The sequence below is a fragment of the Arvicanthis niloticus genome, chromosome X, assembly GCF_011762505.2.
Source record: "Arvicanthis niloticus isolate mArvNil1 chromosome X, mArvNil1.pat.X, whole genome shotgun sequence".
Lineage (NCBI taxonomy): Eukaryota > Metazoa > Chordata > Mammalia > Rodentia > Muridae > Arvicanthis > Arvicanthis niloticus.
In genome coordinates, this window is record NC_047679.1 from 85,295,778 (window position 1) to 85,315,361 (window position 19,584).

Here is a 19,584-nt window from a genome sequence, read left to right on the forward strand (position 1 = left end):
TCTACCAAATCAATTGGTTGAGCAGGTGGAAATAAATACATAGACTAGGAGCCAGCAGGAGCCTTCATTTCTTCATAAAATTGTTGTCATCACAGTTCTGTGAGCCAAAGACCAAACAATTCAGCCAGATTGTGACATTAGAAAAAATATAAGCACCCAAATAAAACCCAGGAAAATGGAAAATAAAATAGTGATTTTGTTGGATAATAATTCCTGCAGAAAACATGTTAACACCATGGTAACATATCTAAATATAAGAAGAGAAAACAAGGGAAATATTTAGGGAGCATTTTATTTTATTGAAATGTCAATCATCCTCTTCTAACAAAATCACATAAATTAATAACATCACAAGTTTTCAATGGAGATAAATATTTCTAACATGGTCAGCAAAAAGAATCAGCTATATTTCATACTGAAAATGCATTAAGTGGACCTGAGTATATTGTTTTGTCCTTTAGAAATGAAAAGCAGTATTTATCTTAATGAGCTATCAACATTTCTCCTTATGGCAAGGTCATTAGTTTATAATATGATATAAAAGCAAATAATCATATTTAAATTCCCTATTTTAATTCATAAATATTAAAATTTAAATAATATTTGGAGAATATTACATCAAAATACAAAAAATTCATTAACTGAGGACTGCATTTGTAGTTGAAACTGATTACCAAGCCAAAGGCAGACTCAAGAAAGCCAAGCTCTAACTAAGCAAGTGAAAATTGGATTTGTAAGCTGAACAGAGTTTTGAAAACATTGTTGAGAATTAATCTAAAAAAATTCAATGTGTATACATAAGAATAATAATAAATGTTACCTGAGAAACCATATCATGATTTTGTAGAAAAAGGTCTGAGCATGAAAGCTAATTTGGCAGCACAACTGAAATCTATAGAACACAAGGAAGTAAATACACACAAGGGGAGAAGATGGCAGAAAATAATCAAATTCAGGGCTGAAATCAACCAAGTAGAAACAAAAAGAACTATACAAAGAACCAACAAAATCAGGAGCAGGTTCTTTGAGGAAATCAACAAGATAGATAAAGCCTTAGCCAGACTAACCAGAGGGCACATTGACAGTATTCAAATTAATAAAATTAGAACTGAAAAGGGAGACATAAGAATGGAAACAGAGGAAATTCAAAAACTCATCAAATCCTACTGTAAAAGCCTATACTCAACCAAATTTGAAAATCTGGATAAAATGGACACTTTTTTAAACAGATACAAGGTACCAAAGTTAAATCAGGATCAGATAAACTATCTAAAGAGTCCTATAACCCCTAGAGAAATAGAAGCAGTCATTAAAAGTCTAGCAGCCAACAAAAAAAAAAAAAAAAGCCCAGGATCAGATGGGTTTAGTGAAGAATTCTATTAGACCTTCAAGAAGACCTAATACCAATTCTCTTCAAACTATTCCACAAACTATAAACAGAAGGAACACTACCCAATTTGTTCTATGAAGCCACAATTATGCTTATACCTAAAACACACAAAGACCCAACAAAGAGAAGTTCAGACCAATTTCCCTTATGAACATCAATGCAAAAATACTCAATAAAATTCTTGCAAACCAAATCCAAGAACACATCAAAATAATCATCCATCATGATCAAGTAGGAGTCATCCTAGTGATGCAGGGATGGTTCAATATACTGAAATCCATCAATGTAATCCACTACATAAACAAACTCAAAGAAGGAACCACATGATCATTTCATTAGATGCTGAAAAAGCATTTGACAAAATCTAATACCCCTTCATGTTAAAACTCTTGCAAAGATCAGGGATTCAAGGCCCATACCTAAACATAGTAAAAGTAATATACAGCAAACCAGTAGCCAACATCAAAATAAATGGAGAGAAATTTGGAGTGATTCCACTAAAATCAGGGACTAGAAAAGGTTCTCTACTCTTTCCCTATCTATTTAATACAGTACAATGGAGTACTACTCAGCTATTAAAAACAATGAATTCATAAAATTCTTAGGCAAATAGATGGAACTAGAAAATATCATCCTGAATAAGGTAATCCAGTCACAAAAGAACACATGTTATGCACTCACTGATAAGTGATTATTAGTCCAAATGCTCGAAATACCAAAGATACAATTCACAGACCACATGAAGCTCAAGAAGAAGGAAGACCAAAGTGTGGGTGCTTCGATCCTTCTTAGAAAGGGGAACAAAATACTCATGGGAGCATATATGGAGACAAAGTGTGGTGCAGTGTCTGAAGGAAAGGCCATCCAAAGACTGCCCCACCTGGAGATCCATCACATATATAGTCACCAAACCCAGACACTATTGTGGATCCCAAGAAGTGCATGCTGACAGAAGCCTGATATAGCTGCCTCCTGAGAGCCTCTGCCAAAGACTGACAAATACAGAGGCAGATGCTAGCAGTTAACCATTGGACTGAGCATGGAATCCCCAATGGAGTCCCCAATGGAGGAGTTAGAGAAAAGACTGAAGGAGCTGAAGGAGTTTGCAACCCAATAGGAAGACCATAATATTAACCAACCAGACCCCCCCCAGAGCTCCTAGAGAGTAAGCCACTAACCAAAGAGTAAACATGGAGGTACCCATGGCTCCAGTCGAATATGTAGCAGATGTCCTTGTTGGTCAAAAATGAGAGGAGAAGCCCTTAGTCCTGTGAAGGCTCGATGGCCCAGTGTAGGGGAATTCAAGGGCAGGGAGGTAGGAGAGGGTAGGTGAAGAAACACCCTCATAGAAACAGGGAAGATTAGATGGAATAAGGGGTCTAGGGGGTACCTCGAAGGGAGATAATATTTGAAATGTAAATAAAGAAAATATCCAATTAAAAAAGTAAACGAAAAAAGAAAACTAATTTGGCATGGAAAGTGTACATAGCCTCATTCACGAATCTAGGAATATTGTGGGCAAAGCCACTTTTGCACACATGGATGATATTTTGTAAGATTTATGTATTCACTTTAGGAATATGAGTGCCCTGTCTTTATGCACACAAGAAGAGGGATTCAGATCCCTTTACTGATAGTTGTGAGCTACTATGTATTTGCTGAGAATGGAACTTGGGACCTCTGAAAGAGCAACCAACACTTTTAACTGCTCAGCCATCTCTCTAGCTTAGATGATATTATCAAATAACATATCAGAGTATCTTGATCAAAATGAGTAGTACTTGGACTTAAGACCTGGAACACCATTTACTTAAACGGTGGAAGAGACAAAGCATGTACTATGATTCACAAATTAATCTTTTTCAGTGTCTCTGCCCTGATGGATGCTGTTAGGAAAAGGAAAAGCACAAAAATCATTGGGAATTTTTTTTATGTAGGAAGCCATGAAACTAAACTCAAAACTTGGAGAAAAATAGTTTTTAAAATTACTATCTCTTAAGAATATTAAAAATTACCCAAGAGGAGTAGATGGCAAGAAATAATGAAACTCAGGTCTGAAATCAATCAAATAGAAACAGAAAGAACTATACAAAATATCAACAAAACCAGGAGCTGGTTCTCTGAGAAAATCAACAAGATAGATAAACCCTTAGCCAGACTAACCAAAGCACAGAGAGACAGTATCTGAATTAATAAAATCAGAACTGAAAAGGGAAACATAACAACAGAAACTGAAGAAATTTAAAAAAAAATCATCAGATCTTACTACAAAGGCCTATATTCAACAAAATTGGAAAATTTGGATGAAATAGACAATTTGCTAGATAGATACCAGGTACCAAAATTAAATCAGGAGCAGACAAACAATCTAAACAGTCCAATAACCCCTAAAGAAATAGATGCAGTCATTAAAAGTCTCCCCACCAAAAAAGTCCAGGACCAGATGGTTTTACTGCAGAATTCTATCAGACCTTCAAGGAAGACCTAATACCAATTCTCTTCAAACTATTCCACAGAATAGAAACAGAAGGAACCACACCCATTAGTTCTATGAAGCTACGATTATGCTCATACCTAAACCTCACAAAGACCCAACAAAGAAAGAGAACTTCAGACCAATCTTTCTTATGAATATTGGTGCAAAAATACTCAATAAAATTCTCACAAACAGAATCCAAGAACACATCAAAACAATCATCCATCATGATCAAGTAGGCTTTATCCCAGGAATGCAGGGATGGTTCAATATTCAGAAATCCAACCATGTAATCCACTACATAAACAAACTCAAAGAAAAAAACCACATGATTATCTCACTAGATGCTGAGAAAGCATTTGACAAAATTCAACATCTCTTCATGTTAAAAGTCTTGGAAAGATCAGGAATTCAAGGCCCATACATAAACACAATAAAAGCAATATACAGCAAGCCAATAGCCAACATCAAACTAAATGGAGAGAAACTTGAAGCAATCCCACTAAGATCAGGGACTAGACAAGGTTGCCCACTCTCTCCCTACCTATTCAATATAGTACTGGAAGTCCTAGCCAGAGCAATAAGACAAAAAAGGAAGTCAAAGGGATACAAATAGGAAAGGAAGAAGTCAAAATTTCACTATTAGCAGATGATATGACAGCATACTTAAGTGACCCTAAAACTTCTACCAGAGAACTTCTAAACCTGATAACTTCAGCAAAGTGGCTGGATATAAATCAACTCAAACAAATCAGTAGCCTTCCTCTACTCAAGAGATTACCAGGCTGAAAAAGAAATTAGGGAAATGACACCCTTCACAACAGTCACAAATAATATATAAAATATCTTGGAGTGAATCTAACCCAGCAAGTGAGAGATCTGTATAACAAGAACTTCAAGTCTCTGAAGAAAGAAATAGAATATCTCAGAAGATGGAAAGATCTCCCATGCTCCTGGATTGGCAGGATTAACTTAGTAAAAATGGCCATCTTGCCAAAAGCAATCTACAGGTTCAATTCAATCCCCATCAAATTCCAAATCAATTCTTCATAGAGATAGAAAGAGCAATTTGCAAATTCATATGGAATAACAAAAAAACCCAGGATAGCGAAAACTATCCTCAACAATAAAAGAACTTCTGGGGGAATCACCATCCCTGACCTCAAACTCTACTACAGAGCAATAGTGATAAAAAAAAAAAAAAAAAAAAAAAAAAAAAAAAAAAACTTCATGGTATTGGTTCAGAGACAGGCAGGAAGATCAATGAAACAGAATTGAAGATCCAGAAATGAACTCACACACCTATGGTCATTTGACAAAATGACCATATGATCTTTGACAAAAGTGCTAAAACCAACCAGTGGAAAAAGGACAGCATATTTTTTTTTTGAGACAGGGTTTCTCTGTGTAGCCCTGGCTGTCCTGGAACTCACTCTGTAGACCAGGCTGTCCTCAAACTCAGAAATCTGCCTGCCTCTGCCTCCCAAGTGCTGGGATTAAAGGAGTGTGCCACCAGTGCCCAGCAGGACAGAATTTTCAACAACTGGTGCTGGTTCAACTGGAGGTCAGCATGTAGAAGAATGCAAATCAATTCATTCTTATCCCCTTGTACAAAGCTCAAGTCCAAGTGGATAAAGGACCTTCACATAAAACCAGATACACTGAAACTAATAGAAGAGAAGGTGGGGAGACCCTCGAATACCTAGGCACAGGGGACAAGTTCTTCAACAGAACACCAATGGCTTATCCTCTAAGATAAAAAACTGACAAATGGGACCTCATAAAATTGCAAAGCTTATGTAAGGCAAAGGATACTGTCAATAGGACAAAACAGCAACCAACACATTGGGAAAAAAATCATCACCAATCCTACATCCGATAGAGGGCTAATATCCAATATATACAAAGAACTCAAGAAATTAGACTCCAAACAACCAAATAACCCTATTAAAATGGGTTACAGAGCTAAACAAAGAATTCTCAACTGAGGAAACTCCAATGGCCGAGAAGCACCTTAAGAAATGTTCAACATCCTTAGTCATCAGGGAAATGCAAATCAAAACAACACTGAGATACCACCTCACACCAGTCAGAATGGCTAAGATCAAAAACTCAGGTGATAGTAGTTGCTGGCAAGGATGTGGAGAAAGAGGAACACTCCTCCATTGTTGGTGGGATTGCAAGCTAGTTCAACCACTCTGGAAATCAGTCTGGCGGTTCCTCAGAAAATTGGACATAGCATTTCCTGAGGACCCAGCTATACAACTCCTGGGCATATACCCAGAAGATGCTCCAACATATAGCAAGGACATGCTCCACTATGTTCATAGCAGCCTTATTTATAATAGCCAGAAGCTGGAAAGAACCCAGATGTCCTTCAACAGAGGAATAGATACAGAAAATGTGGTACATTTACAGAACGGTATATTACTCAGCTATTAAAATAATGAATTTGAGAAATTCTTAGGTAAATGGATGGAACTAGAAAATATCATCCTGAGTGAGGTAACCCAATCACAAAAATCATACATGGTATTTACTCACTGATAAGTGGATATTAGCCCAAAAGCTTTGTTGAGAACCGCACTAGCCCCATGTTCGGGCGGCCAAAAATGTCGCGGCCTGAACAAAATGTTGAGGCCTGGGCTGCCCTGCATTTGGCAGCCACTGTATCCTGGTCCAAGCTGCTGCTCTGGTCCGAGGGTCGGGTTTCAGCAAGAGAGAGAGAGAGAGGACGGACTCGAAGAATGGAGATCAGATAGAGCGTGATTCAATCCCGTTTATTCTTCAGTCTCTCTTCCTCTAAGTGTCTCATTCTCTGTCTTCTCTCTGCTGTGTCTGATTCTCTGTTCTGTTCTGTCTCTGCCTTTTATATGTCTCACTTCTAAGCCATGCCTTTTGGTCACACCTTTAATCATGCCCTTAGGTCTTGTCTCTAAATCTGATCTCTATACTTCTAAGTCACAAGTTACACACCTTTAATCTCACACACCCAAGGTATCTAAACCAAGATTATTGGAGTGTTCTCAGCTGTTGTAGGCTATTGTAATCCAAGTCTCATGTCAGGGTATATGGCTCAAGATGGCTGCAAAGCTGATAGCCGCTTTCTGCTAAAAGTCAGCCCCCAACAAAGCTTGAAATAACCAAGATTCAACTCACAGACCACATGAAGCTCATGAAGAAGGAAGACCAAGTGTGGATGCCTCAGTCATACTTAGAAGGAGTAACAAAATACTCAAGGGAGTAAATATGGAGACAAAGTGTTGGACAGAAACTGAAGGAGGGGGCATCTTGTGACCATTCCACCTGGGTATCCATCCTATGTGCAATCACCAAAGGTAGATGCTGATGTAGATGTCAGGGAGAGCATGCTGATAGGAGCCTGATATAGCTGTCTTCTTAGAGATCTGCTAGAGTCTGACATATTCAGAGGCAGATGCTCACAGCTAACCATTGATCTGATCAAGGGGTTCCCAATGGAGGAGTCAGAGAGAAGACTAAGGGAGCTGGAAGTGTTGGTGGCCCCATGAGGACAGCAACAATACCACTCAATCAGAGCTCCCCATGGTCTAAACCACCAGCCTGGGAGCACAAAGGGAGGGACCCATGACTCCAGCTGAATATGTAGGGGAGGATGGCCTTGTCAGGCATAGGTGGGAGAGGAGATCCTTGGTCCCATGAAGGCTGAACATGGAGGGGGGGAATTTGAGGGAGGGAGGTGGGGGACAGGTGGGGGCACATCCTCACAGAAGCCGCGGACGGGGGATGGGATAGAGGATTCCTGGGTGGTGTGGGGAATGTGGGTAAGGTGATAGAATCTGAAATGTAAATATAATATCCAATAAAAAATTTTAAATGATTTTAAATAAATTTAATTTAGATCATCAAAAAATATTAAAAACTGAATACACTAGCAATATTCCTCGCCATTTATTGCTTTATACTTTTGTATTAAGAATCTGATGTGTTTCATTGAGGACATAGGCTTGAGTCAGTCAGACTTTTGATCCAATGTTTAGTAACCCCAGCTGTATGGTGTACGTGGTAAATGTTTTCACCTGTGTTCTCTTATTTGTGCTTATAAATACCCAGGATTTCCTTTAAGTGGTGGTGTAGTAGTGGAGTAGGGTGGTATAGTGTGTGGTGTAGTAGTGGAGTAGAGTAGGAATTGTGTGTGTTGAAGACAGTAAAGGAGACTTGACTACAGATCCTCTTGTTTGTTTTCCATTCTTCGCGTTTCTCCCCCTTCTTCCCCAACTCTCTCTCTCTCTCTCTTGTTAGACCCAGACCTGTGGACAGAGTGGGCCGCAACAGTTTTGGCTGCCCAAAGTGGGCCAGCTTAGGCCTCAACACATAGCCTCCAAAACTTAAACAATTATAGAGACAGCCCTTAATTTCTCATAATGTTAGAGCATCTGTCTTCAGCCTTCCAGCCCAGGATATCTGATAGACCTTTGCAAAGCAAGATTATAAAGGACTGTTTGCCCTGTATTGGTAGAGCTATCAGTTCACTATTCAGCATAGTGTGTCCTTTTCCCAGACAGTATTTTGTCTGCAGATGAAACAGGCAATTTCTTCCCCATGACTACCTTACCTCGATGAGCAACCTAGCCTGGAGGTAAAGATGTTTCGTTTTTCTTTAAAGGAGAATGAGGAAACTGTCCAGAGCAGACATGACTCATTGTCAAATGATTCTGAATAATGAAATAACATTAAATGTCATATTCTGTGGATTTCTGATGTTTTTGAAGGCTATGTAAAGTATCTTGAACTGTTAAACCGTAACAGTTTACTCTTAACTACTCTTAGCCATTTCTATTTGAGGAAACTGAAAACACTTTATTATAATTAAATCAGAATCTAACATAACCATGAATTTGCTATCTGACTTTTAACTTGTTTTACTTAATCATCTTTTTTTTTTTAAAAAAAAAAAGCTATTTATTTATTATATGTAAGTACACTGTCGCTGTCTTTTAGACACCCCATAAGAGGGCATCAGATTTCATTACAGATGGTTGTGAGCCACCATGTGGTTGCTGGGATTTGAACTCATGACCTCCAGAAGAGCAGTCAGTGCTCTTAACCGCTGAGCCATCTCACCAGCCCTTACTTAGTCATCTTACACAGTTTGTAAAGCAGCTATTAGAAGGACTGGGTCTAAGCCTCATGTTCTTTAATGAGTTGCATAGGCACAATGTCTAAGAGTAACAATATTAATTTCAAATTTTGTATCAATATACAGATTTGTACCAGTGAAAACCTAAAATCTGTTTCAATATAAATTTTGTACCAATGTAAGAAATTATAAATTCTATTTTTATCAATTATAGAATTTTCTATCAATCAAGATTATGGCTACACAACACCTTATTCAAGAATAAAATTAGTAATCCATTCTATTTCCTTCCTGTTCAGAATTATAACCAATTCCAAATTATCCTTTAAAATGACAACCTATCTATACTTTGTAAAAATATCCATTACCAGACACCCAAACCCAGGGATTTGGGCTGACAACTCTTCATAATTTCTTCCTTCTGAGTATTGACAATAAGAAATTCTCTAAAGAGGTGGGGAGTAGTAGAAAAATTAGAAAAAAAAACTGGTTATACGTAAGAACGGTAGCTTTAGCATCTGTTATCTAGTCTCTGCATATTTTGAAGGTTTAGAGCTTGACTGAAGTTCCGACCAGATCCTTCTGAAAGGTTGAATGAGGTGAGATGATGACGTGGAATCAACAGCAATCCTAAAGGTCTTCTGGAAGTAAGTCTCTGGACATCATCAGGAAGCAGGGGTCAGTTAAGCCTCCCAGCAGATGAGTCTTGTCAGAGCTGTACTTTCTGCAATAAATGAATCTCACAACCAAAATTTTAATACCGTTAAGATTTTTTATGGATCATGCAGGGTGCATAGAGCAGTTAAGGATGAAATTCTGCTCCTTGTTTGAGCAGATGAAGGACTGCTGTCTTTTATTATGAGTTAATTTTATCAATAACCAATTGTAATAAGTTTTCACTCTTGCCATGTGAATAATGGCATGATGAATCTTTACTTGTCCTGTTTGATTATTATGAACTTTTATAGTTCTTCAGGGGGTTTCCCCCTTGTCATCTGATCAATATCACTCTGGGAGGGTTCCAGAACCTATTCTCCTTTCCTGTCAATACAAATGTAGAGCCTTTCTTCTAAAATAGCATGTCCTTGGTCCAGTAACCTGAATTCATTGAACATTTACTTGACCTCTCTCCCAAAGGAATTTTAATATAACCACCAACCTCACAACCACATTCATTTTGATAAACAATTCAAAGCAAACAAAACAATCTAAACAAACATTAACTAATGAGACAGTGCTTCTACTGTCTTCTGCCCCGACCTTCAGAAGATCAAGGCCTACATTATTTATTTAATATCTCTGTCTACTTACAGTATGAGCCTATTTCTAAGCTCTCTCTTTATACAAATTTCAAGGCCTAAATTTCTACTGTCTGAGATAGGCTAGGTGGCCTACCCCCTGCCTTTGATCTAATTTTTTAAGATTGAATGTCTCAATATTTTTATTTCTCTGTAATTAACTTTAATTAAATTCTCCTCTGCTTATTGTATAAGCCTATTCCTAGGCTCTATTTTTATACCAGACAAAGAAATCCCAGAAATCCCATGAGTAAACCATGTTCAAAAATACCAAGAAATTTTCTAGAGAAGACATTTTTCAAATCTTTTTTAAAGCATTGTTTAATTCACTCTCCCTAACCTCTCCCTTCTGTGGAGCTTAATACCTCTGTATATTTAAGAACATTTAAACAATTACCATTACACTCCTTTCTACCTTAAAGACAATTAAATCCAATTTAATTTATCCTGATCTTTTGACTATTTGCTTGTAGGAAGAAGCTGTGTCTACCATCTGATTCTCTGCCTCAGAGAAGCCATTTTGTCTCTTTGTAGAGCAGGGGCTCTAGGAGTCTCAGCTAAGGCTCTCTGAGGCAGCTAGAATCATTTTTAAAGTGCCTAGGGCAAATCCCCACCACTGGTGGCTGTGTTCCTTTGTTCCAGTTTCATGTGCTGGAGCTACATGACTCAGCTCTACTTGCTGAGAAACCAGTTTTCCCTCTTCCTAGACTTTTGCATTTGTGAGTACCACCTGAGAATTCCTAAATTGTGGGCTCTCACCCCACATTAGGCACCATCTGTAGTGACTGTTTTTGCTACCCTCTTTTAAGCTGCAGGCAGACCACACTATCAGCCCTGCACAGGTTCCCTCAGATATGTGGATGGAAGATACACACACATTAGCTTATTTTTCAGTCTCTCTTACTGGCTCGATTGCTGAGCTCTTTTAAGCCTTCTTTGCTTCACTTCACTCTCAACTCAGCACCCTAAATCTTCCATCAACTTAAGTTGCTCAGTTCTTAAGTTGTTCAGCAACCCAAAACTGCCCTCTGCTTAGTTGAGTTTCTAATTTCTTGCCTGGGGAAGCAAGTGGCCTATGGCTGCTCCACCCAAGATCTCACATGGCTGGTCACCTTTTTCCCCCTCCAAAGCACGGATAAAAATCTCTCTTCCTCCCCTGTGTCTCTTAGCCTGCCTATGGAGACCCAAAAGTTCTGCCTATTTCTCCTGGCTCATTAGCCACTGGCACCTTTATTGATGAACCAAGAACCACCAGGAGAACAGGACCTTCAGGGTTCACATGCATACTCCCGATCAAATCATCAAAACCACCCCCTACAGGAACTGAGGGTTAAGTATTTTTATACTTTCACCAACAGTACATTTCTCTCTACAGAGGATACTCATGGAATCACTGTCTTCTTACATCCTCTGGAAAACAGCATTCCCCCTGACAAAAGAGAAAAGCAAGCACTATCCTCTGTATTTTATTTGGGTTAAATGATTAATATTGCTTGACTGTCTTGTCAACCTAAAAGTTGGGCTGGAACTGAAGAAAGATGAGAATACAACGGAATAACAAGCATTTTGTTCAACCAGACTTTAAGACAGATCTACATTGAAGATACATGTCTAGTTGAGGTGTATATTGAAATAGGATCAACTGCTCAAAGTTGTCACATGAAAGACACTCTATCCAATAGCTAGTACTTTACCCAATAGCTAATAGACAAGATGGGAAACAACATTTGGAAAGATGTTCTTTTAATATTTTTTGTTCTGTTTTGTTATTAATTTTGAGACAAGGTCTTCCTACAAGGCCCTGGCTAGTTTTGAACTCACTATCCAGATGCGGCTGACCTCGAACTCAGAAATTTCCCTGGCTCTGCTTTCTGACTAGTGGCAATGAGATGTATACAACACTATTTGAACATAATTTAAATTCTTTTTTAAAATTATTGAGATTGTTTTAATTTAGAGCTTGTTATTGAAAGTTTTCATATTTTATATTTTAATGATATTATTTATTCTACACCCAACTCCCCCAAGTGCCTCTCCTTAACTCTAGCCACCCAATTTCATGTTCTTATTTCTATGTAGATGAATGTTTTGCCTGCTTGTATATATGTATATATGGCTCTTCATGCAGTTTCTGGTTTCTTTTACCCTTTTTCATCACTTGTCAAAATATGCTATTGTTCTGTTTGTTTAATCAATTTTCATATAGTAGATACAATTATATTATAATTACTATTATATTGTATTTTTAGAATTATATTAATAAATGTTCCTTAAATGAACAAATCTACCTTCTTTCCAAAAAACTGAAATATTGTTCTGTTGCATCAATCTATGGAAGTATTATTGGTACTTCCTTTATCCTACTCAGCAAAATGGTGACCCCCATCACTGCATGCTTATTTTTGTTTCTTTTATTCCATTTATCCCCAAGGTCATAGACACTTCTACTACCACTGGTAAGCCCTATGCTTGAACTTATTTTAAGTTGGTGATGAAAGGATTTTTATTGAACTAGTAACAAACTCTATCTTGTGAAATAAGACTAGACTTTATCACAGGGCCAATGATAGTGCTAAAGTCCTAAATTCTAGAACATAGTGAAAGATGCACATCACTAGAGAAACTATATCCAAAGCTACAATCTTCTTTATATCCTTCCCCATAATAATTTTTTAAATATACGTAGAATGTAAAACTCAGCCCTTCATACTGAAAAATACTTGCTTCTTTGCTGCTATGAGAGGGTAAGAGCAATAAGCAAGCTATAATTCTCAAAGCATATATATTAGCTTAAGACATCTTCCAAGGTAGACTTGGGGAAGGGGTTTTCTGGGCAACCACACATTAGAAAAAAACGTAGAAAACCACTTCTGTTTTCCTCCACATCTGAAGTTTGATAGGGTCCTGGCAAGGAAATTGATCTAAAAGGGCATATATGTATGTTCTCATAAATAAGTGAATACTAGCCAAAAAAGTTTAGAATACATAGGATATAATCAAGAACTCAAGAAGGTTAACAAGCAGAAGGGCCCAAATTGAGGATGCTTCAATCCCACTTGGGAGGGAAAAGAAAACAATCACAGGAGAGATGGAGGGAGGGACTGGGTGGGAGAGGGGAAGGAGAGGGGAAAAGGAGAACATGATTAGGTTTGGGGAGAGAGAAGAGAAGCCCTGAGGGCCACCAGAAAAAATGGAAATAGGCAACCTTGGGAGGGAGGAGATGGGGGGGAGGGATGCTGTAGAATGTACCAGAGACTTGAGAGGTACTCTCAGAGCTCAAAGCGAGGGACCTTAGATGAAATGCCCTACAGTGGGGAGAGGAAACCTCCAATAGAAAGACAGGGCATCAAGTGGAGGAATGGATTTGTCATTCCACAGTTAAAAATTCTGACTCAGAATTGTTCCTGTCTAGTGGGCTGGAGAGATGGTTCAGTGGTTAAGAGCACTGACTACTTTTCCAAACGTCCTGAGTTCAATTCCCAGCAACCACATGGTGGCTCACAACCACCTGTAATGGGATCCAATGCCCTCTTATGGCGGCTGAAGACAGCTACAGTGTACTCGTCATATACATAAAATAATTAAATAAATAAAATCTTTAAAAAAAAAAAAGCCCCCCAAAAAGAATTGTTCCTGTCTAAAAGAACTATAGGGACAAAAACGGAGATGAGACAGAGGGACATGGCCAAGTTGGGCCCCATCTCAAAGAGAGGCTATAAGGCCTGACATTATTATTAATACTATGGTATGCTTATAGACAGGAGCCTAGCGTGGCTGTTCTCTGAGAGGCCCAACAATCAACTAACTGAGACAGATGCAGATACTTAACAACTAACCATTGGATTGAAGTCAGGGATCCTTGTGGTTGAATTAGGGAAAAGCTGGAAGAAGCTGAGGAGGAGAGTGACCCCATAGGAAGATCAGCAGTCTCAACTAACCCAGCCTCCTGAGATCTCTCAGATGCTGAGCCACCAACCAGGCAGCATATAGATAGGAGCTGATTCAAGACCCTGACACATATACAGCAGAGGACTGCCTGCTCTGGCCTCATCAGGAGAAGATGCATCTAACCTCCAGAGACTTGAGACCCCAGGGTGTGGAAAGGCCTGCTGGGGGAGGGAGGGAAACATCCTCTTGGAGACAGGGTAAGGAGGAATGGGATAAGGAACTGTGGAAGGGCATACTGGGGGTGGGGGCAGGGCAATGACTGGACTATAAAAGAAAATAAAAGTAGTACAATAAAAAAGAGAGAGAGAGAATGTAAAGTTGGATTTGTAGGTTGGGGGCACGGATCATGGAGGAGTTGATAAAAGTGAAATAATCTGATCAGAATATATTATAACACATTCAAAATAAATAATTTTTAAAATGTAAATACTTATGAAAGCATTAATTTATGTTGTGATTAAACAACATTGGGATGTGTCATTCATGTTGACACATCCGGCTCTATGTATCACCGGTAGGCAAGGAAACGTAGAAACTCAGTCAGTCTGACAATTGAGTATCTCTTATGGGTAAGGTATTATACTAGAGAATAAAAAGTAAGGCCTTTGTTGCCCTAGATCTCTGAGTAGAAAAATTCAAGACAAATAATAATGTTTAAAGAGCTCAGGAATACAAAATAGGACATCTTTTGGCATGCATTGCTGTGTCTTAGAGCTTTTTAGTAAAGTTGCCCATTGTTGAAATTGTTAACAATCATAAAATCCTTCAATCACTTTAACATTAAAAAGTCACATATTTGTTATTTTTATAAGACACATTAATTGTTTTGTAAAAGATGCCCCACAGCTGTTGGAGGATGAATATGTTATAGAACAAATGTTGGCAAAGTGGGAAAATCTTTGGCATAGTGGGAGAAATAAAGAGCCAGGTTTTTTTTTTTTTAAATAAAGAATCCAATAATACAGACTTGTTCAGTGAATGCTTGAATACTCGACTAGATACTTAGAAAGGGATTAGCTTCTTCCAGATAATATCGGCACATACGTGGCACTGAATAGAAAAAAGTAGCTCCAAAAAAAGGCTCAGATATATGACTGAATGACTGACATATTGATGTATTAAGAAAAAGTATGATGGTCGATGAAGTTCATTGGGTTTGTGGTTTGTATAGACTCTGCAAACTTTAAGATGTCGTAGACCAGTGGCTGGCAAATTATGGCCCCACACACTAAATCTGGCTACCACCTGTTTTTCTATGATCCACTAGCTAAAAATGGCTTTACATTTTAAGTGGTTGAAAAAAAATGAAACTAAGAATAATATTTCAGTACGGGGAAAATACTGTGACATTCAAGTTTCAGTGTCTGCTAAAAGTTCCACATGAACAGTTAGGTTTATTTACCTATGAATTATTGCAGGTGGCTTTGGAGCTACAATGACATAGTTAATTAGTTGCAATAAAGACTATATGGCCTGGAAAGCATAACATTTTTGCTATCTGACCATGTGTAAAAAAAAAGTTTGCTGACCTCTGCTGTAAAAGATAATGTCTATGAAGTTTCACAGAATTAGATCTAAGACTCCACTCTCCATTTGCAACTCGATACCTATGAACATGAATTTTCTTAAATGAAAAGCAAAGATTTTAATAGTACCCCTACATGATTCAAATGAGATAAATAAAAATATATTAACACATGACCAGTCATCTTTTAAGCATTAAATCAATTAAGATTAATTATCACAAATGATATTCTAAGAAACAGGAACAAAAGGTGTTTAAAGATGGACAAGAAAATAGTCCTAAATGGCAGTTCTGGTGGTTTTTGCTAAGATGATTCTGACAAAGATCTTTCCTGGAACTTGAAAAACTGTCCAATACCTGCAATTAATTCATCATGAAAATGGTCTATAAGTAAGCTGCTGATAGGATTACTCCATACAAAAATGATAATTCTTATTTGAGACTGACTGGATGGTGTACAAAAATGGTGACATCAACTTTGTGTTAAGTGAAAGTCTTATCAGTCTATTACAAGCCTAGGTTGAACTCACATACAACAGACCTAGCTGAAAGGAAGAATTCTGAAGTTAGATAAAATGAAACAAATGGGAAGCCTTGGAAGATGCCTCCTTTCTTTTCTATTCTCCCCCTTTATTGAAAATAGATTCTTTTCTCACATAATATATCCTGATTATAATTGCCCATCCCTCTAATCTTCCCTGCCTTCCCTTAGAAAAAAACAGGCTGGTAAGAGATAATATTAAAATACTACAAAATTAAATATAATAAAATAAAACAAAACAAACTATCACTTCGGAGTTGGACAAGACAAACAAATAGAAGGAAAAGAGCCCAAAAGAAGGCACAAGAATCAGAGACCCACTCTTTCACACTCTCAGGAGTCCCATAAAAATAACTAAACTGAAAACCAAAATATATGCAGACCTGTGAAGACCCTTAAAAATCCTTACAGACACTGTGCATGCTGCTTCAGTCTTTGCTCCTGTTGAATTAGAGAGTCTTGTGTTCTTGGTGTTTTTCATTTCCTCTTGTTCTTATACTCTTTCTGCCTCCTGCTCTATGGTACTTCTTAGGCCCTGAGAAGAAGGATTTGAAGGAGATATCCTATTTAGGGCTGAGTGTGTTCCAAGTTCTCTGTTTCTGTTTCTTTGTCCTTCATCTCTATTGCTCTCTGTCCCTGTCTCTCTGTCTCTCTCTCATTGTCTCTGTCTTTGTCTCTCTCAGTCTCTCTGTCTCTCTGTCTCTGTCTCTCTGTCTCTCTGTCTCTCTCTGTGTGTGTGTGTGTGTGTGTGTGTGTGTGTGTGTGTGTTTTGTCTGGCTGTGGATCTCTATATTTGTTTCCCTCTACTGCAGGAGGAAGCTTTTCTGATGATGGTTGACTAGTCAGTGTGTATAGCAGAGTATGATTAAAAGTCACTTTATCATTACTTTTTGTTGTTGCTGCTGCTGCTGTTGCTGTTGTTGTTTTAGACCAGAAGTATTTGGTTTTAGCCTACCTCCCTTGGTTATCTAGTCTCTTGTTCTTGGCCACTCAAGCAGTAACAGGCATGAGTTCCATCACATGGAATGGGCCTTAAGTCAAATCAGACATTCATTGGTTGGTTATTCCCATAAGCTTTTAGTCACCATTGCTCCAGCATATTTTGCAGGCAGGACTCTATTGTAGGGCAAGAGATTTGTAGGTGACTTGGTGTTTATGTTTTTCTTCTGGTAACATGTAGAGTCCCTTTCTGTATCAATGATAAATGTAGGGGTGATAGCTCTATGAAAGCATCTGATTTACTACTTTATGTCAATGAGTTGTGTAGCTTTTATCTTCACCATTGAGACACTTGCTTTCAGTATGTGAAGAGCAACCTATTGTCTTACCGACAGCATGGGTTGTCTGGCAATTTCCATGGAGCCCTTTTGGCCAACAACTCAACTAGATATAACACAATCCAAGTAATGAAAGCTTCATTTGATGACAAAAGATGGGCAGTTGGGACTCTATCTCCCCCATTATTTAAGCCTCATTTTTTATTGTCATTACCTTTCTAATAAATCCATACATAAGGGAAATGATTGAAGATCATCGTACTTCATTAAGGCATATGCCCTTGAAAAAATACTTATTCTGTTGGTTTTAGTTTAAAATACAAATTAACCATAGCAGTTTGTTAAAAACACATTCGCCATAATCAGGAGTGTTTACAGTTCTACGCAGGGAAAAAACAGCATGGAAATATGAAAAGAAGAAAGGGAGGTATATCTATCAGAGCAAAATATTCAAACTATAAGATTTTTTGTAAACACCTAGTGGGAATATGTTTGCATCAAATATTCTGGAAATTTATTTAGCAATCACTATTAAAATGAAGGATATATATAATTATATACACATATACATATATGTATGTGCATATATATACATATATATATATATATATATATATATAGAGAGAGAGAGAGAGAGAGAGAGAGAGACTAAAATTTTTGGAAGAAAACATAGAAAATACCTTAAAAGATAGTGATAGGAGAAGACTTTCTAAATAGAACTCCATTCACCCAGGAATTAAAGCCAGCAATTGAAAAGTGGAACCTCATGAAGCTAAAAAGTTTCTGTAGAGCAAAGGAAACAATCAATCCAGTGAAGAAGAAATCCACAGAGTTAAGTTGGGAGAATCTTTGCCAGCTACATATTTGAAAGAGAATAAATATCCAAAAATAGACAAAGAACTCAAAAATCAAAAAGTTCAGAAAATGAATTACCCAAATTAGATAATAATAATAATGGGCTGGGGTGCTAAACAGACAGTTATCAATAGAAAAATTAGTATCTTAATGGAAGTTATGTTACTTAGGCTGAAAATACTCCCACAGACTAACAAAATCACCTATACTAGTCATAAGAAACTTTCTTTCATGTTTTGGTCAGGGTAGTCCAAAGGAATCCTAGAACAGTAGAGACTATTTCTGTTGCCCTTAAATTTCAGTTTGAAGGTAAGCTACAACTGATGAAAATGCAGCACATGTAGGGCATGGGACTTGGATTATTCAAGATGTATCTAACATGATATCCTCCTTTCTGCAATCTAGCTTCTGTGGTACCAGAAAGTTCTATGCAACTGTCAATGGAGAGAAGAAAAGAATAGGCCTACTGAACTGGGAGAACTACGAACCATAACAATGACAAGTGTAACAAGATATTCGCAAAGGTCAATAGTGTTACATGTTGGTGGTAACCAACAGCTACCTAAGTGGAGTTATACCAGAGGGAAATCATGCCTGATACTAAAAATATAGCCAGATGCGTGGGTCTAGGGTGGTGGCCATGTATCTTAGAAGAGAATCTATTACAACAACTTTGCTAAACCAACAAAATTCTGTAAGCATATTCCAAATCTTATCCTTATACACACAGATAAGTGTAGCTATCACTCCTCATCAAAGAACTTCTTTATACAGCAAATTGAGACTATTAAAGAATTCAACAACTGTACTCAATAAAATGATTAAAGGATTGGAGTAAGCTCAATCCCAATAGATATACCAGCAGCAAAACTACTGAATCTATGGCTCAGTGAACATCCTGTAAGAGGCAGCAGAAAGATTGTTAATAGTCAGAACCAGGAGGTCTGCTGTGAGACAGCCTTTCATAGAAATGATTCCATAAACAATACCTGAACAATGACAATATCAATAAACATTGTGGTGGTTTGAATAGACTCATGCATTTGAATGCTTGCAGTCACCAGGGAATGGCACTATTTGAGAAGGATTAAGAGGTGTGGCCTTGGGCTGGAGAGATGGCTCAGCCAGAGGTCCTGAGTTCAATCCCAAGCAACC